Raw genomic sequence first — 20,096 nt, forward strand, 5'->3', positions numbered from 1 at the left:
GTTGACTTTGGTTAAACTGGAATTGCAATTCAAGGAACGGGAACAAAAACGTTTTTTTGAGTAACAATATTACCTTATAGCAAAAATTAATTAGTACCTGTATAACATCTGTATACAGGTGCACACTGATAGACACAAGTTGCTTTTCCACCTGCGTGCAAAGGCTTTAAGAGTACATTTTTAACACCAAGGCAGCAGGTCTCGACTGAAGAATCTAATCTCTTCTTTAATGTTTACAATTTTAAGTTCCAGCTCTAGCTTCACAGGTTTTAGTACCTAAACCAAAACTTGCAACGACTGAAGTAACAGAGAATGAAAACTGAGTCAAACCAAAAAGGCAATGGATGGGTTAAGAGTTTAATTAACATTTTTGTGGTTTTACAGTCACATGAACTTGTACACAAATGATAATGTTGGTCTGGTTGGTTCACTTTTAAAAGTTAGCTTGCCCGTTTGCTAATTTGTAACCATGTTTCATACACACCCTTTCTACTTTTCCTTTTGTATGTGCAAATGTATGCAAGTTAGCCATTTTGCATCCACATAGTGAAACCAAACCATTGCATCGCAGTTACTTTTGTATCTAGTTAAGTGTTGTCATAGAAACTTAAATCTCACTCCTGATTTTATTCAGTTGTGTATTTTTATACTTTATATTACACCCTTTTGCCTCTAATCAAACCATAAAAGCATATATGCAAATGGCTGCCATGCATATATGACTTATTAAAAGTTCTGGATAGGAATAAGTGCATTTGCACTTCTTGTTCTTGTTTCTTGCCAACATACGTAGTCCTGTACAACCTCTATTTGTGAAAATATTCCATCAGCATTTTATTTTTATATCTCATATTGCTCAAAATAGAGAGCTGTAAATTAACAAGTTATTGTAGTCCTGAAGGTTTGCGTGTTGGCATGTCCCGCAGATTTTCCTACTTTTAACTATAGAACATTTTGGGTGCCCTAAATTTGCATCGTTACCTATAAGACAAAATCCTAATGCAGAATTTTTATAGCTTCAAGTTATACTTACAAAAACGATATCACGGTGGGCCTTTTTTAGATGCTTCTTGTCAAATTAACCCCAGGTAGAGTAGCATGGAAAAAAAAGAGCAATGCCAGCATTATTCTGAAGCAGAAGTTGTTGTTTCCAGGGCCTGTTACTGCTTAAATTGCCCTATAATCTCACTATGCCAGACTATAGTCACAGCAAATGCTCTTACAGACAAGAGGCATCATTAAAATGTTTAGGGAAGGCTGAAAGAGAAACAAACAATTACACAAGGACTATTTATTGTCTCTAAAGTGATGGCTTAGTCATTCTGTAGAGAAATAGAACGGGTGAAACAACAAATAATCCGTTTTTGTCTTTGTTTCAATATCTTTTTAGTTTACTGGCACGGGCACCCAATTTAGGTTTCAGACTTAAATTATACATTTTAAGACTATAGCTTTATGTATTAATATGATATGGCTTTCCGCCTGTCCAAGCCACTGTGGCAGTGTCCAAAACCGTGTAAGTTAGAGGGTCTGGATAATAAGAAGCATGTGTGTTTCTTACTCTGCCTGCGATACATGTTGGCCAAAACCGCCGTGGTTACGGGGATGCCAGAGAGTGAAGGTTGTCAAGGCTGTGAAGTCATTTTTAAGAGGAGAAAAAAAAAAACCCTGGGTGCCAGGCTTCTCCTTGTGAATGTTATTCCACATTCAGACCTTACACGATAGTAGTAACATGCAATTAAAAAATGCTGAGTCAAATATCTTGGGCTTTGTTTGGTAAAATACTGGGTCGCAAATTAAAATCTGGAATCAGAGAAATGGCGGAGATGGCAAGACGCGAAGTCTTTCTCTGTCAACAGTGGGTTTTTTATATAAATATATAAATTAGATATATTGTGTAGCTTTTCATTTCAAGGAAAATTCTGGTACTTGAGGTAAAGATAATTGCACCACAAAGAAATGCACGGATTGGTTTATACATAATATTTCTGAGGTTTGGAGATGATTTGTTATAGAGGCGCAGTCTCAGGCTGATAGGTGCCACAAATGTTACAATTGTAACAACATCTGGTAAGAATGTCTATTTAAACATCGCTGGATCTATTCATCTAGGCTTAAAGTATATCATTTAGTGTTTATATATAAAGTCTTGTAAATGCATTCATCGCACTTGGAAGTTTTTCGCTTTGTGTTGTGTTTCAACCGCAAACTTCAGCGTACTTTATTGGGATTTTGTGATTGACCAACACAGAGTAGTGCATAACTGTGAATTAAAAGGATCATTGTTTTAACTTTCATTTGAATAAAAACACAAAAAACAATATTATTACCCGCTGTTTAAAACCCCTAAATGAACTACAGTGAAAAGAATTGCATATACAGGTCCCCTTATAAGTAAATAGAGCTGTTTATGTTAATCTCAGTATGAGTATGGCACAACGGGATGCCTACCAAAACGTGGCTGTCGACCTAAACTTACAGGCCATTTAAGGGCTTAATCAGTGAACGCCAGAGGAGCCGCGAAGTTACACAGCCCAGGTGGGAGAATTTGTCGACTGAACAACTTTTCTTTGCGTATTTCACAAATCTGCCATTTACCATTGTTAAATGAAATAAGTAGTCCTATTTGTGATTTGGAAAACATCATCCAGTGAACATACCAACCCCTGACATCCAGCCAGAGCTACAAATTTTATGGTCCAGTCAAAGTCTAGAGATCAATCTAATTGTGATGAGACTGCAGCTGCTCTTCATCCAACCTGACTGAATTTTAGGTAGTTTGTACAGAGGAACTGGCAAATATTTCAATCTATAGATGTAAAATGCTGGTAGAGACCAATAAGGTAGATATACAAAGTATTTACTCAGAGCACTGGATGTAAATACACCTAATTTTACAATCTGTATTCGTAAAAACTCCCACTTTATCCCAATTATGCACCACCTTGTGTTGGTCTCTCACAAAAGAATCCTAATAAAAGACATCAGAGTTTGACACAATTTGAAATGGTTTAAGTGGTGTGTATAAGAGAGGTACTTGTTTGAATCTTTCAGTGTGGTGGTTAGTCAAATATGTTCCTTCAACCATTTTAACATTACACCTGGTTTAGAAGATAAAGTGGATTTGATGAAAGTAGCAAATGCAAACTGGGTAATAAACATCTGAAAGTCCAGTAAAACATCAAAGACGGTTGGTCATCTTCAAATAGGGGCTTTAAAAAGCTTCCCCTTCAGCCTCTAACCTTTTTACTCTTGTCAAAGTCTGGAGCTTATTTCCTGTTATTTTCCCCTTTTCTGCTCTTTCCACAATGGCTCCGGAAAGATATAAACTTTTTACTTCTCGTTCATGGCTAGTTGACAGAACAATAGGAAGCACAAGGCTTATTATAAGTCAGGCAACCACGTTTTTGCTCTTTGTTCTCCACATGTCCTATTATGATGATTTAAGATGGTTAGCTAAATGAAAACATGGAGTCTTTTTTTCTGTGGGCATTTGCCTTTTTAATAACTTTCCAGAATTTGTAACCATTTTGTTCTGCTGGGGAACCTACAGCAGAAAATGGGTCGGCAAACAAATGAATAGATCTGTATAATGGGTTTTCTGTGGGGAGTTGCTGTAAACCAATCAATAGCTTGAATTCATGCCGAGCAATGTCGGGATAGATACCGCACAGGCTGACCCATGACTGTATTCGAAAGTGGGCCAAGCGATGGTCCACTGGAATGAGAGGAACAAATTGCCAAAACAATGTTTACAAGTATCTCAAGTCCCAAGACAGCGAATGTTTATGCCATGAGCACAGCAAAAAAAATGTTTCTGGAACACTTAGCTGGACCGTTTGCTCGCTGCGTTTTTGGCTTTTCATTTTCAGCGGACACCGACGAGTCATTTCTCATGTGGCCCTCTCTCCACACACACACCCATTTGACCTACTCTGTTCTCATTCCCCTGGCGTCAGGGCAGGCTTTGCTTTGCAGGGAGTCAGTCGGTGCAAGTGGGTGCTCAGGACTGGGCAAAGACCCGGTTCCCTGAGAAATCCATGTTTAATGTGAGCCAGGCAGGGTGCGGGTCTTCACGGGTGGCTGAGCACTGAGGAGCGTTCTGGGCTCCCAGTCTCTCAGAGTGAAAGGTTGACCCACAATGAGGCCCGTTTCATTCGTGTGAGCTTCATCATCATGCAGATTGCGTCCTCCAGTAGGGGAGTGGCCACGTCTCAACGCCGAGTCTTGAGCTCGCGGCATTAAGGCTTTGTCGCCTACATTCGTGTGAATATTCCCACAGTCACTGAGCTTGTTCTTGGTTTCGGTGAACAGGAGTCCAGTTGTTATTTTCTTAAATACTATTGCCAGATAGTTGATTGTATACTCTTTTGTATGATCACAATATCTTAAATTCTTATTATAATTTCCTATGATTACAGTTACAGGTGTAATACTACAGCCAACTTCAAAGACGAATAAAATCGAAATATGCTTTTTTTGTTTTTGTCCAACAGTGGGGAAATTCAGGTGCATGAGCAGAGAGTTGAAACACAAATGGAGGAGTTAATGATATGGGTTGGATTAGACGAGATATGTCTTTTACAAATATCGTTGTTCAATGCATACAAAAAACTATATTTTAAATAATTAGTACTCATTGTAGACTATTCTATTCCAGATTTTTATTTTGTAGCTTTTATCTTATTCTGACATGGTCCTAATGCCAAAAAGCATTCAAGATCCTCCCTTTTTGCCTTTTCCCAAAATGGAGGAAAAGTAGAACTCTGTTATAAATTTCTGCTAAGTTCAGAAATATTTAGGTCTATTTGGTGGGAAATGCCAGAGATGGAGTGTGTACCCGCCTCTCAACCAATGACTGCTGGAGATAGGCACCAGACACCACACGCCTGCGACCCTTCATGGATAGGCGGGTATAGACGACGGATGGATGGATGGATGGAAAATGCCCAGAGCATTCACACCTTCGCCCGCTTGTTTCACTTTCACAATGCACTTTGGAAAGCAGGTCAGACCATCTCGACAACGACATGCAGTTAAAACGACCTGTTGTTTTGAGCTCATTCACAACAAGCTGCCCAGTTTGAACTGCAAGAAACTGATTGAACATTTTATAAATATAAAACAAAAATAGGTATGTTTTATTCATTTTCCTGTCTCACAATGTCCTGTACCATAAGTTTCATGTGCCCCACTTTTAAGTGCAAACATGGAACTCTGACAACTGAGAGATCCAATCTCTGTTAATTTTTTTAAAGATGCTTGTTTGCCAAAGCATAAAGAGATGCTACCATTTGATTTTATAATTTTTGTGCTTAGGACAACACCGACATGTATATTTAGCAAAACATAAATATTCCTGCGCTTGCTCCCATACCATCTCATCTGTCTCAACCTGCTCAGATTCTGTCTCCGCTAAACTTTGGATGATAGCTAAACAGAGTCATAAGAAATGAAAAATCGAGTCAGAGAAAACACAAAGATTTTTTTTGGAGAGTCTAGCACTCCTTTAGCTGTGCTCAGAATATTCTTCTTTTTGATTTATGATGCTGTTATAGTTAGTGTTCTCGCCACCTGTTGGCACAGTACATGTAATTGCAGCATTTTGTCCAATTCTTTTTTTTTTGGGGGGGGGGGGGGGGGGTGACCGACCCAAAGTTTTTTGGCATACCACAAATATAGCTAATACTGTGTGATACTATGAGAAATTATTGGCCAATGTGTAAAGTTACTTTGCTGGAAAAATCCTGGCAAAATGGCAACTTTTCAAAACATGGAATAGGACCACTTGTTGCATTTTAATTGAGGTTTATTGAGTCATATAATAAAACCACCATAACTGAGCAGATAAAATTAATTTCTTCTTCCAAAACCTTAGGGCATGACAAACTTACTTTAGTTATAAGGTTCTTTTTTTGAGAACAAAAGCACATTGTAAGCAGACACAATTGTGTGGTTAATTCTTGTTTTACAGTCAACAGTTTGTTTTCTGTGAACTCTTGGAGGTTTGCACATGTAACACTGGATTGCTTTTAATCTTGGATTATTTCACTGATAGGAATCATCATGTATCCCCTGTGTGCATATATTATGTCCTGTTTAGGATCCGACTCATTCGATTCTTTGCTTGAACTGCAAGCATTTATGTGGAAAACATAATAGATGCCACTGAATGATCTGCAAAACATAAGATAAAAAGTTCCCCCCCCCCCCCTTTTTTGGGGGGGGTTCAAAGTCCCAACCTAATGAGGAAGATGTTCGGTCTCCAAGTATTTACTGGGTTTATGGTAGAAGTGCTTAAAGATTAGCACAGCAGTTGCTGTTGTGGGATCCCCGCTAAGTTCACTTCCCCTGACCCCCGAGGCTCCCCTCCCCCTCTGACCCCCTTTATCTCCGAGGTCTAGTATCCGTGAGAAGAGCCCACTCTAGCTCTACTCCAGCGGTCTCCTCTCTGCTGAAAGGCTTCTCTCTCATTAGCATACCCCTGGGGCTCCTTAGCCTGTTGTTGCCAAACAAACACAGCCAAGATCATCTTCTCTCGCTACCTCGCTCTCTTTTGTTCTGTCATCCCTCATCATCCATCTCCCCTGTCTCTGTTTTTAAAACAAGTTTCTGCTCCTATCATTTCTTTGGCACTTATTCCATCCTTTCTTCATTTGCTTTTCCATTCTTTCTTTGAGTTTTTTTTTTTTAAAACATTCCTCTGTATGGTTATCTGCTTCTCCCATTTTCACATGCGGCTTCCTCTGTTGCATCCATCAGCGCAGAGGATACTCTGCTTCCTAGTTCAGGAAAAGTGGATTTGCTGTTCCCCTTCATGATTTAGGAGTCACCTTGTGGAAGAACGACAGCGGTCGGGGCGTAATAAAGCATAGGGTGTCTAAAAATTAAGAAAACACCCTGGACAAGCACAGCATGGTCGGTATCACCGCTCTTTCACTGTGGTCAAACAGTACTTTATTCTTTCTTGTTCAACATACAAGGAGTTTTTCACCCACAGCTGTAGCAGATTTCCTGAATGTCTTGCTTTTACCAAACATCTGCATTTTGGTTTATGAAATAAGCGCCACTTTTTGACCCCGATACAAGCAGATTAGTGTTGTAGCAGGTAGCAAAAAAAAAAATTCCAACCCCAAATTTACAGTGCTAACAAAATAAAGTTTGACCTACAAAGCATTTTGATTGGGAGCTCTGCCTTTTGCATCTGCTGTTGATCAGAACCAGGAGGTTTTTCAGCTTGGTAGGCCCTGAATGGAGACCAGTGAGAAATTCAAAAATCTGATTATCTATTGAGTATACACACCATTCACAAGGTCTACCAGGTAGTGCTGACAAAGTTAGATATTTTTTATTATCATTAATTAGAGAACCTGTCTGTTTGGGAAATCTAGAGTTAAGGACATTCTCTAGAGAATACACCTGGTGACTACAGTTTTAGCAATAGTAACCAATGCAATCGTTAACATAAGATCGTAAATTGTAATTCTTTTCTTTCTTAATATTATATTATATATATATATATATTATATAACTCTGTTTTAGAGTGATTACTCTGACACTAGTGGAAAGAAAGAATGGTGGTTCATTGCAAATTTATGAAATAATGTTCTCATGCCGCATTTTGTCATATTTTTGTCATGAATCAGAAACAGAGGACCCTGAATTCAGCCAGACAAGCAAAAGGTTGTAATGAAAAGGTTATTTATTAACAAAGCAAAAAACCAAAAGAGGGCACTAAGCCAAAAAGCAAAGAGGCAGTGTCCAAAAAACTAAAACAGTCCACAGCCAACAACCTAAAATAAACTGGTCAGAAGTCAGGCTGGTCTATTAACAAAAAGAGCAGAACAGGTCAAATAATCCAGGTAAAAACTAACAGAATCAGGTTGGGTACAGGCAGACAGGCAAAACATAAAAACTGGCAGGATCTGACTTACCCCAGGCAGGGAAAAACACACACACACACACACACAATGATCGGGCAGAGTGCAAGGAACAGAGGCAAGCATAAGTAGGGGAGTGAGCAGGTGAAAGGAATCAAACTAATTACCAGACTAAGTGGAGCTGATCAGGGAAGTGGCTGGAGGTGGAACTGAACTGACTGAACAACTACCATGTGAAAACAGGTTAAACTAAAACAGTTCAAGAACCAATCAGAAACACAAAATAAATTACAAGACCCAACCTAAGATGGAACTCAAACCAAGACTGAAACAGGACACAAGCTAAAATAGAAAACAATAACCTAAAAACAGAAATTAAAACTAAGGCAGGAACTCAAACTATGACAGAACCCCTCCCTCAAGGGCGGATTCCAGACGCCCCTAGAAAATCTGATACAAAAATAAAACCACCCAGACCGGGTGGGTGGAAGGGGGTACTGGACGGAGGGCCAGAGTCCTAACAAAAAGTCCAAACAGAAAACAACCCTCAAAAAGCAGCCCCAGTCCATGGGATGTCCCGACGAACAGACTCCAAACAGTCAGGATGTCCGGAGGCCGTCCAGGAGGACGGCCCCAGCGTGGCAGGGTCCCTAAAGGAAGATTATGCGTCAAAAGGTGCAGGCGACGGAGCAGGTCTTTCGGCGGCCGGCGACGGAGCAGGTCTTTCGGCGGCCGGCGACGGAGCAGGTCTTTCGGCGGCCGGCGACGGAGCAGGTCTTTCGGCGGCCGGCGACGGAGCAGGTCTTTCGGCGGCCGGCGACGGAGCAGGTCTTTCGGCGGCCGGCGACGGAGCAGGTCTTTCGGCGGCCGGCGACGGAGCAGGTCTTTCGGCGGCCGGCGACGGAGCAGGTCTTTCGGCGGCCGGCGACGGAGCAGGTCTTTCGGCGGCCGGCGACGGAGCAGGTCTTTCGGCGGCCGGCGACGGAGCAGGTCTTTCGGCGGCCGGCGACGGAGCAGGTCTTTCGGCGGCCGGCGACGGAGCAGGTCTTTCGGCGGCCGGCGACGGAGCAGGTCTTTCGGCGGCCGGCGACGGAGCAGGTCTTTCGGCGGCCGGCGACGGAGCAGGTCTTTCGGCGGCCGGCGACGGAGCAGGTCTTTCGGCGGCCGGCGACGGAGCAGGTCTTTCGGCGGCCGGCGACGGAGCAGGTCTTTCGGCGGCCGGCGACGGAGCAGGTCTTTCGGCGGCCGGCGACGGAGCAGGTCTTTCGGCGGCCGGCGACGGAGCAGGTCTTTCGGCGGCCGGCGACGGAGCAGGTCTTTCGGCGGCCGGCGACGGAGCAGGTCTTTCGGCGGCCGGCGACGGAGCAGGTCTTTCGGCGGCCGGCGACGGAGCAGGTCTTTCGGCGGCCGGCGACGGAGCAGGTCTTTCGGCGGCCGGCGACGGAGCAGGTCTTTCAGCGGCCGGCGACGGAGCAGGTCTTTCGGCGGCCGGCGACGGAGCAGGTCTTTCGGCGGCCGGCGACGGAGCAGGTCTTTCGGCGGCCGGCGACGGAGCAGGACTGGAGGCGGGTCCCCCTGGACCGCCTCCTCGCAGGACTGAGGAACGCCGGCTGGAGGCGGGTCCACCTGGACCGCCCCCTCGCAGGACTGAGGAACGCCGGCTGGAGGCGGGTCCCCCTGGACCGCCCCCTCGCAGGACTGAGGAGCGCCGGCTGGAGGCGGGTCCCCCTGGACCGCCCCCTCGCAGGACTGAGGAGCGCCGGCTGGAGGCGGGTCCCCCTGGACCGCCCCCTCGCAGGACTGAGGAGCGCCGGCTGGAGGCGGGTCCCCCTGGACCGCCCCCTCGCAGGACTGAGGAACGCCGGCTGGAGGCGGGTCCCCCAGGACCGCCTCCTCGCAGGACTGAGGTGTGGGGGCCAGTGCTGGACCCTCGGCAGCCGGAGCAGCAACGCCAGCCAGGCCTCCGGCGACAGAAGACCAGGGGAAACCACCCTCAATAAAGACCTCGGTGGCTGGCGTGGCAGGACCCTCTGATGCCAGTAAAGTGGGAGGGCTCTGAGTGACTAGCAGAGCAGCGGCAGGACCCAAGCAGGTTTGGGCCGTGGTGTGCGCCGCACCCTCGTTGGACGCCGGGCTGGGGTGCGCTGCACCCTCGTTGGACGCCGGGCTGGCGTGCGCCGCACCCTCGTTGGACGCCGGGCTGGCGTGCGCCGCACCCTCGTTGGACGCCGGGCTGGCGTGCGCCGCACCCTCGTTGGACGCCGGGCTGGCGTGCGCCGCACCCTCGTTGGACGCCGGGCTGGCGTGCGCCGCACCCTCCTCGGCAGCGGGTGCAGGGGCAGAGGCAAAGGCCGGACCCCCCTCGGCAGCAGGTGCAGGGGCCGAGGCAGAGGCCGGACCCCCCTCGGCAGCAGGTGCAGGGGCCGAGGCCGGACCCCCCTCGGCAGCAGGTGCAGGGGCCGAGGCAGAGGCCGAGGCAGAGGCTGGACCCCCCTCGGCAGCAGGTGCAGGGGCCGAGGCAGAGGCTGAGGCAGAGGCCGGACCCCCCTCGGCAGCAGGAGCAGGGGCCGAGGCGTCGGCCGGACCCCCCTCGGCAGCAGGTGCATCGGCCGGACCCCCCTCGGCAGCAGGTGCAGGGGCGTCGGCCGGACCCCCCTCGGCAGCCGGACCCCCGGAGACAGAGGCAGGAGCCGAGGCGGCGGCCGGACCCCCAGAGACAGAGGCAGCGGGTGATGAGGGGTGATGGTAGAATGCCCGGAGGGCTATCCTGTAATTCTCCTCTAGCTCCTTTAATTTAGCCTCTAAGACAGATGAATAATGGTAAATTAAAGTCTCTCTCAGTTGCTTAATGATGGGAGCAAAAGTCCTTATCTTGTCCTCCAGTGACCTATAGTCTGCATCTGGAGTGACACAAGGAGGAGCTGTAGGCGACTCAGCTCCAGAAAAAAGAGAGCTCCGGTCTTCCGGGCAGGAAGGCGGGCAGAAAGCGGCAGCAGGAGCAGAGGAGACAGAAGCAGTGCCCGAGGTGACAGCCAGACCGGCCGCTCTGTGTTTTCGACGGCGGGGCTGCTGTAGGGAAGTACTGCTGCTAACGAGGTGCCGTCTGGGACCGACACCGGGAGGACAGATAGCAAGCCTGGAACCTTCCAGTGACGCTCCCAGCATCATGGATCTGCTGGAGAGTAAACTCCGGGCTTGTGGCAGGCTCATGTCCAAAAATTAAGAGGGGGAAAAATACAAAAATATCCCCAGCAAAAAATATTCAAAAAAAAAAGTGCTTGTCTGGCGAAGGGTCTGATTATGGCCCGATCATTCTGTCATGAATCAGAAACAGAGGACCCTGAATTCAGCCAGACAAGCAAAAGGTTGTAATGAAAAGGTTATTTATTAACAAAGCAAAAAACCAAAAGAGGGCACTAAGCCAAAAAGCAAAGAGGCAGTGTCCAAAAAACTAAAACAGTCCACAGCCAACAACCTAAAATAAACTGGTCAGAAGTCAGGCTGGTCTATTAACAAAAAGAGCAGAACAGGTCAAATAATCCAGGTAAAAACTAACAGAATCAGGTTGGGTACAGGCAGACAGGCAAAACATAAAAACTGGCAGGATCTGACTTACCCCAGGCAGGGAAAAACACACACACACACACACAATGATCGGGCAGAGTGCAAGGAACAGAGGCAAGCATAAGTAGGGGAGTGAGCAGGTGAAAGGAATCAAACTAATTACCAGACTAAGTGGAGCTGATCAGGGAAGTGGCTGGAGGTGGAACTGAACTGACTGAACAACTACCATGTGAAAACAGGTTAAACTAAAACAGTTCAAGAACCAATCAGAAACACAAAATAAATTACAAGACCCAACCTAAGATGGAACTCAAACCAAGACTGAAACAGGACACAAGCTAAAATAGAAAACAATAACCTAAAAACAGAAATTAAAACTAAGGCAGGAACTCAAACTATGACAATTTTAGTTGTTAAATTGGCCAAAATTGATATTGGCTAGTAAAGGCTTTACAGAAACTGGAGATTGTAAATTGGTCAGACTATTTTGATCCATGGATCTCTGGTGCCTTTGTAAGGGGAGATGAAAATTATTAAATGTCAAAATTTAGATGGCTTTGATGAAATGTTTTGTTCCTCAACTACTTGTACTTGGCAACCTCTGCAGCATTGCTTTGGCATCGTTCTTCCACAGTGGTATTGTGTAGCATTGCAGGGGGTTTCAGATCTCAGTTATATGATTTTGGCTGTTTGGGAAGAAAATTTATGACAATGAACCTTTTTCTAAAGCCGTGGCAGATCCATAAAATCTCGGTGTGAAACAAAAGTAAATGACTCAAACGTCAATGCTAGGGAAATATAGACATTAATTTACCAACATATTTACACCTTGTGACGTTATTTATATTTTATCTTACAGCGCCAAACTTCAATACATTTAAATGGGATTTTATGTGACAGCCCAACAGAAAGAAGGGAATACTCATCAAGTGGAAGGAAAGAGATATTGGACCTGTTTGTTCAAGTATCTACAAATAAATATATGAAAAGTGTTGCAGGCATTTGTATTCAACCTCCTTTACACTGATACCTCTAAATAAAGTCCAGTGAACAGTATATTATAGTGAATAGAGTCCATCTGTGTAAATAATCCTCACTTTAAATATAGCTGTTCTGTTCACTAATGTTTCAAGACATGAACATCCATTTAGAATGAATAGGCTGGGCAAGTAGAGCATTGTTCAGAGAACCAGCCAAGAGGCCCACGTTAAGTCTTGAGGAGCTACAAAGATCCACAGCTCAGATGGGAGAATCTGCTAGCAGGACAATAAATTGGTAATCCATCCATTTTCTATACCCGCTTCTCCATGCCGGGTAACGGGGGTTGCTAGTTCCTATTTCCAGTAGTCAGTAGGCAAGAGGCAGGGTACACCCTTGACAGCTTGCCGGTTCAGAGTATTAAATCAATTGTACACACCAAAAATCTAGCCTTAATGGAAGGAAGCCACTGTTTTAAGAAAGCCATAACAAGTACTATTAGTGTTTGCCCGAAGCCACAGAGGGGATGCAGCAACATGTGGAGCCCTCTGATGCGATTGGATCAAAATGTCCGTTTTTAGCCAACATGAAAAACACTGTGTGGCAGAAAAGCAGCTCTGCACATCACCCTGAAAACACTGTCATAGTCACGACAGCATCATTCTCTGGGGTTGTTCTTCTGCAGCGGGAACAAGGAAGCTGGTCAGAGTTGATGTGGGGATTGTTTGAGCTTAAACACACGGCAGTGCTAGAAGAAAACTTGTTAAATACTTAAAACTGCAGTGGAGCATCGCCTTCGCTCAGAACAGTGGTCCTGGAAAAACCGAAATGTCTACAAGTAAAGGTTTAAATAATGTAGGTTCAAGTACTTCTGCAAAACAAACTGTATCCACGTGGAGAGTTCTGCATCAATTTAATAAGAAATGTACCAAATGTTATGCATTGTTTGATAATTGTGTAATTACAGTAAATCATCGTCTCATGATGTTAAACCCATAAAGCTTTATGATCTTTATCACAATAACAGTTTTACATCAAATCTAATATCCACCAGACAAGGAAAAGTGGGTCAGCATGTTTTGACCACAACACATACTTGATTAACTTTATTTTGTCATGAACTGAATCTAAATAGATTGTCTTCTGCAGGGTTCATGAATATTTGTGTCAAGTTTGTTTGCTTCATGTTTCAGACGAGCGTTTGATTAGCACAGGAACATTGGACAGCCCCAGGTCTGAAATGTAGTTTCTGCGTAGCAAAACAAGCATGTCACTCATAGGAATTATGACCAAGAACAGCTTTTATCGCCAAGCAGCTATCAACAGTTGCTAGAAATGAGAGTTTAAAGTTTCCCTTTTTAAGAAGCGTAGTGGCTGAGAAGTCTCCAACACCCCTGAGAGTTGCCATTATGGCATTTTTTTTTAACATCTCTTCTCTCAGCAGAAAATGGAAAATGAGACGACGCTCTGGCAGTTTACCCCGGTGGGGCAACAAACAACAACACACGGCTGTAAACAGAGACATCTGTTAGCAATGAGTCTGGGTTTCACATTGGCCCTGGATGGCATTTTTAATGAAGCTAGAAGGCAGTTTTCCTTCAGGACTCAGAGTTCCAGTGTGTTCATTCTCAACAGTGTGTTGAGATGTATTTGTTTGCGCGGGTGGACTCTGTTCCATACTTTTACATACGCTAACAATATGGAGCTTGTATTTGGGTTTGGTTAAAGTCTTTGTTTTAGAAGGTGTGTCTGTGTTTGTGTCTGCCTTGGATGAAGGATTTAACAGGTTGTTTGGATCGGTATTGCAGTTTTGTTTTTTTCGATGTTCCTCCAAACGGTTATGGATGGATGCATGTTTTTCCGCTTTCAAGTCGACGTAAACTTGGGCAGCTGGGTTGTTGTCTCTGGGTCGAGCTTGTGTGAAGGCTGAGGGGTGAAGATACTGAACATGTAGGACCAGCTGCAGGGTTTAGCGGTGAGTCTAAGCTCGTTGCAGTGACTCACTGTCAGATGTACCAGATTAGAGGCAGAAGAACAAACATGTCCTTTGAGGCACAAAATGTATTTCAAAAATATCTGTATTTTGCAAATATGCACACTAATGAAACATTGCTGTGCATATTTCACAATAGTTAGATTAGAAAAAAAATCTGTTGCGTTTTCTGTTTTGTTTACAGGCGTTTTAATATGTTGGGGATGACAGTCATTTTGCCCTTTCGACATTTTGTTCTTTTGCAATTTTGATTATTTTTGTTTTTGTCTTTTGGAGTACAAAAAGGGGTTTCTGCCACGTTTTTATAAAGACATAATTTATGCGCAGTTCATTTCAAGCAATTTAACTTACTCATATTTAACTGCAGGTATTTGCTACTATTAGATTCCCCCTGGTATGGAAACTTGGGTAAATATATAGTATTTACACAACAATGTAAAACATCTTCTAGTCACTTTATTAAAACAGAAGATAAATTATAATTTCTACTGGTACTAAAATAATCCAATCAATAAAGGTATTTTTTATTAAATTGTATGTTTTCTACTGTTATGTTCTTATATAGTAATGCTGGTATCTGATATCATTCATTAATGTAACTTAATTAGTAATGTATGTAGTATGGTGCTTTAAAAAATATCTAAATTAAACAGTAACCACATTAAATAATTGTTTGATTTTAAACTCTCAGTGAAAGTCTGAGGACAAAAGTACTATTATGTCATGGTAAAAAGGGGAATACATTACACATTTCAATTGCACATGTTGGGGAGGTCTTCCCTTTTCTTGCCTCTCTTAAAAGACCAGAATTATATCATTAGGGCACAGAAATCTAAAAATTATGAGAGAAAAATAGTTTACCTAACTTCTGGTTAGAAATATGTTGCAGATAGATGAGGAGAGGAACACCTCTGCATTACCAGGTAATTCAAAACAATATGACCTTAATTTTTAAAGTCACCTTTTAAAGCTCTAACATACCACAAACCAGTTGATGCTTATTTTGCTAAATATGTAATCTTCTGAAAATGTACAATTGATTATGTGAGATTTGAGCATATTATGTTTATTTTTCTTCTTGAATTCTCAAATGACTTTATTACCAAAAGGAAAAAACTGATATGCAATGTCAAAAGGGCCAAAATGGCAGCAAGTTGGATATCACAACACATGGACAAAAAAACAGGGGCACAAATGGATAGAGTGAATTGATATCTGTTGACGCCGTGTTTTGGTTTTCAGATTTTATTCCTCTTAGTTTTAAAGTATTTTCTGGTTCATTTTTTTCTTTTTTTTTATCCTGTCTCTTCTGTATCTGTATGTGAGCTTTAGGTTAATTTATATTCATACACCACTAGGAAAACTACTACTCAACCAGGACTAAAAAGGATAGTTGATATAAAGTTTTTCACAAGGCAGCTTGGGATTTGCTGCAGGGACAACAGCTTAGAAGACAGACATGTTTGAGCTTGGCCGTATCTCATATCAGTCTTGTCCCCCACGCTGACAAATTTGACAAACGGGATCCTCCTCTAGTATTAAGGGACCGTTATTGCTTTGCTGTGTTCTGAGGGGAGCTAGTACACAGGATGAAGCGCAGTGGTGGGTTTGTTTTGGGCCTCCAGCCTGCGGGCCGGAAGTGCAGAGTCGTGTCTTACTGCTTCTCTGAATGGGCCCTGAGAGTCCAGTATGATGGACAGACTGTGGCTGAACACACTGGCCCTTTGTACAAGGACTTCTTGGACTCCCATTTCTTTTCTTTCCTTTTTCAGAGTTTCTCACACAATGTCACACACTTTCACACATTATTTTTCTCACACAAGAATCTTTTTTTCCCCCTCCCATGCTCTCCTCGTGATCTTGATGTGGCGAATCAAGCTTCTTCTTTGAGGCTAGACATTGTCGGGGCAAGCAGTTGCAAACTTGGCCGTGTTTCTCGCCATTACTGCGGTTTCGAGGTTCTGTCTTTTCTTGTTTCAATATGTTCTGTGACAAAGACACACACACACAGAAAAAAACAAAAACGCAGCCACTTGAAGGGGCCGGAGGGGCCGGAGGCCTGACCAGGAGTGTTGGCGAGGGACTGGAAGCATGTGAAAGTCATCAGAGCGACCAACGTGATTTTTATTTCGGGTGATCCAATCAGAAAGGGCCAGCAGTTTCTGCCTATAATTTAATGCTTTCATATTTAGCTATATTTATTTAAAATCTGAAAATGCAAAAACAAAATTATGTTTTAAAATCTATTCTTTCATTGTAACATTTCTCCGTGAAGATTAGCAAAAAAAAAAAACAACACACCAGTCGGGCTTTAATGCTGCCGTGGAGAAGGTCTTGTTTAGTTTTAGCTGCTACAGCTTTCCTTTCGCTGCTATAAAACTCCAGTACAGAAGTATTCCTACCAGTACAACTTTTTAACTTCTTGTCACGTGAAAATCTTCAATGTATTTTGTTGGGATTGTATGTGACAGGTCAGCACAAAGCATTGTATAATTGTAATGTGTAAAGAAAATGTATAAAAATTGATTAAAAAAAACTTACACAACATAGCAAATACAAGTATATTAGGATATATCTACCAGCTCTATTTCCTGCTCTTTGCAATGTAGCTCAATCTTGCTCAGATAGAATAAAAAAAAAAACAACTGAAGACATCCAATTTAGAGTCATGCCACACATTTTTAATTATATTAAGGTTTGTACTTGTTAAATCTGTTTGGCATTGTAGCACTTTGAGATTTGAGCTCAAATATAAAGTGTATTACAAATAAAATGTATTATTAGTATTATTATTATTATTATAATGCTTTGATCATGGATTACTAACATTTAAGTAAGGCCTTTTATTATTGCTCCAGTTGTAGGTTTAGGGTAGGTGTCTTTTTAGACAGTGAACCATTCTGAAGTCTTTAGCATGGTCTTTCCAAAATATTCATATCTTTAGCGCCGTCCAGCTTCCCTGTCCCTGCTTAAGAAGAATATCCACCCAGCAAAATGCTGAACTTGTTAAACTTTTATACAGATGGTTTGCATGTAGGCCAAAAAGATCAAACACAGTCTTATCTGACCAGAGCATCTCCTTCCAAATGCTTGCTGTCTACCCTACATGGCTTGTTGAGGCAATCATCAAACAACTTCTTTCTACTTTCCACTCTTTCATAAAGGCCAAATAAGTGGAGTGCAACACTAATCGGTGTCCTGGCTACAGCTTCTCCAACCAGCCTTAAAACTCAGCAGCTTCTCCTGGGTTGAACGAGGGCCACCTGGCTGCTTCTCAGATGAATGCTGTCCTTATATGACCTGTCAGCAAAGGTGGAAAGCAGCATCTTGGCAGGTGTGCAGTGGACTGAAGAGCGATGCTCAAAGCTTGGATATTGTTTTCTAACCCAATCCTCATTTAAACATGCCCACAACTTTATCCCTGACCTGTCTGATGAGTCTCTTTAGGTTTCCCACATTAGTCTCAGTCATGTCATAGATCCATTATCACACAAGTAGCATAAATCCTGGGCTTTCTCTAGGTCCTTTCTCTAAATAATATAATACATATATATATATTTTAGAACCCAACACTAAAACTCTTGCTTAAACGTACTACTTTAGTTCAATTTAATTGTTCATGTCTTTAGATTATGTCAGTGATGCATTTAGTGCTGAATAGGAAAGCGCTTATCCATCCTTATGCTAGATAAGGATACTTTTGCATCCTTATCTAGCATTACAAATGCTGCCGAACTCTGTTTCTAAAATGTATTCTTGCACAAATGCCCTTTGCACAATCATTTCTGCACATACAAATGTTTTTTTTAAAAAGTACTCACCTGTACACTGTGATCGCACACTCTCTTTCTCCTGCATTGTTTACATTTCAATTGTTTACTGTTAAATCACTGCTGCACTTTATCCTGTAATTTACTGTAATTCACTGTAATTTTCAAGCTGTATGCAAAATAAATTTTATCTGTACACACTCTGTGCATACAAAATGACAAAAAAAGTTGTCCAAGTCTAAATCTAAATCTGATTTTTTTTATTACCAGGCTTAAAAAGGGCAACAATTATAAAATATAATTATAACCACCATATAGTAGTAAATAGGCAGTCATTTTCCCCAAATAAGCAGACATTTTCCCACGCCATATCATAGACTAATAATGTTGACTACTAACAAAACTACTTCAGCCATAAGTTTAACCCCAACCACATTCAACACATTTGTGGACTTGAGGAGGGCAAACATGGCGAAGAAAGCATTTTTACGGGTGTGTAAACGGCCCTTTGGCAGTGTTGAACAGTCAAACTGAGTTGACCTTAAGCTAATATCTTCTGCTGGAGCTGATGGTACCATCTAAAGCAGGAGCAGCTCTTGCTTTAAACTTGTTATTTACTTAAGAGCTGGGCTCAATATCCCATGGTTCCACCACCCATTGTCCCCCCGCCTGACATATTTGTCGGAGAAGCACAGTCGACAGCCCGAGCTCGCATCTCCGCTGTGGGCACACTTATAAAATTGTGGTTAGCATGTTGCCCTGGCAACTCCTATGCAGGCACCAATTGAGAAAATTTTTATTTTTTTTAATCTCCCAGTACACCACAAACAGCCCTGATGAGGGCTCTGACTCCAGAAGTATTGGCCCAGGAGCAGATCATCTGTTTTAACTTCCTTTATCACACAAATGTCTGAACAGTGGTGATTATTCACGATGGGGACTTTATGAAAGAGACACAGGGAAGAGGCGTTCTTTAAGATAAGATAGGATTTAATTTCTTCCAGAAATCTTATGGTTTGTTCAGATCAAATTTTGTGAATTAACGCTGTGTTTTTTTCTTCCAGCTGCATTTGTCAAAATCTTTACTTTTAACTGTAACTTCATTCGTTAAGTGCTTCATAACCAGGTGATGTGCCATGGTGTTGTGTGCTTCATATACACTATGACAGTAAAACACTTATGCACTGTTGTGTGCTTCATAAACAGACAGCATTTTATAGCCAAGTGTTGTGTGCTTTACACAACAGAGCCAAGCCAAAACTTCTTTTTTTCTAATTAAAAATAGGAATCTCCACTCACCTATATTATCCAGGAATCAAAATAATAGTGTACACTTACTTCTCAAGTCATAGTGACAGCAACCAAATGAGACTTTAGGAGAAATAATGAGGTGTTTTAATGTGGCCATCACTTTTGGCACAGGATCCTGATACAGCTTTACCAAAAACAAACCAATCAAACTTACGTAATACGCTTAACATTTGTTGTCCAGCTGTAGTTTTCAGTGCTGAAGACCTGATCTTAAAAAAAAAAAAAAAAATGTTCTGGATTTCATTGTGTGGTCAAAATGTTTTTTTTTCCCCCGATAAATTTTCATCAGAAGTTAAGAAGAAGGACTCCTGTTTGAACTTTATGCAAATACACGCTGTGCTGCACTTTGAAAAGGGCTAGCCCTACACCTGCAATCCCTCAGGTTGCCTGTGCAAATTCTCAGTTATCAGGGTCATCGCTACACCAAACGGGCTTAAATCGGAGGCATTCGGACTTTTGTTCAGTTCTTTCTGGAAACGTTTGGACACCTATCCAGGAGTCTTTGTCAATTCTGGGTAATTTCCCTCTGGGACTATTAAAGTATATCTGATTGGGTCTAAACAAACACCAGAGTTGCAGGTATAATAAAAGCTAAAAAAA

The 20,096-nt window shown here is 42.8% G+C and overlaps 1 protein-coding gene across 2 annotated transcripts in view; it reads left to right on the forward strand.

Annotated features, from left to right (window-relative positions):
* gpm6bb (glycoprotein M6Bb) overlaps positions 1 to 20,096 on the forward strand; it is a 48,045-nt gene that overhangs the window by 15,870 nt on the left and 12,079 nt on the right. The window lies entirely within an intron of this gene.

This window comes from Fundulus heteroclitus, chromosome 7 (assembly GCF_011125445.2).
Source record: "Fundulus heteroclitus isolate FHET01 chromosome 7, MU-UCD_Fhet_4.1, whole genome shotgun sequence".
NCBI lineage: Eukaryota > Metazoa > Chordata > Actinopteri > Cyprinodontiformes > Fundulidae > Fundulus > Fundulus heteroclitus.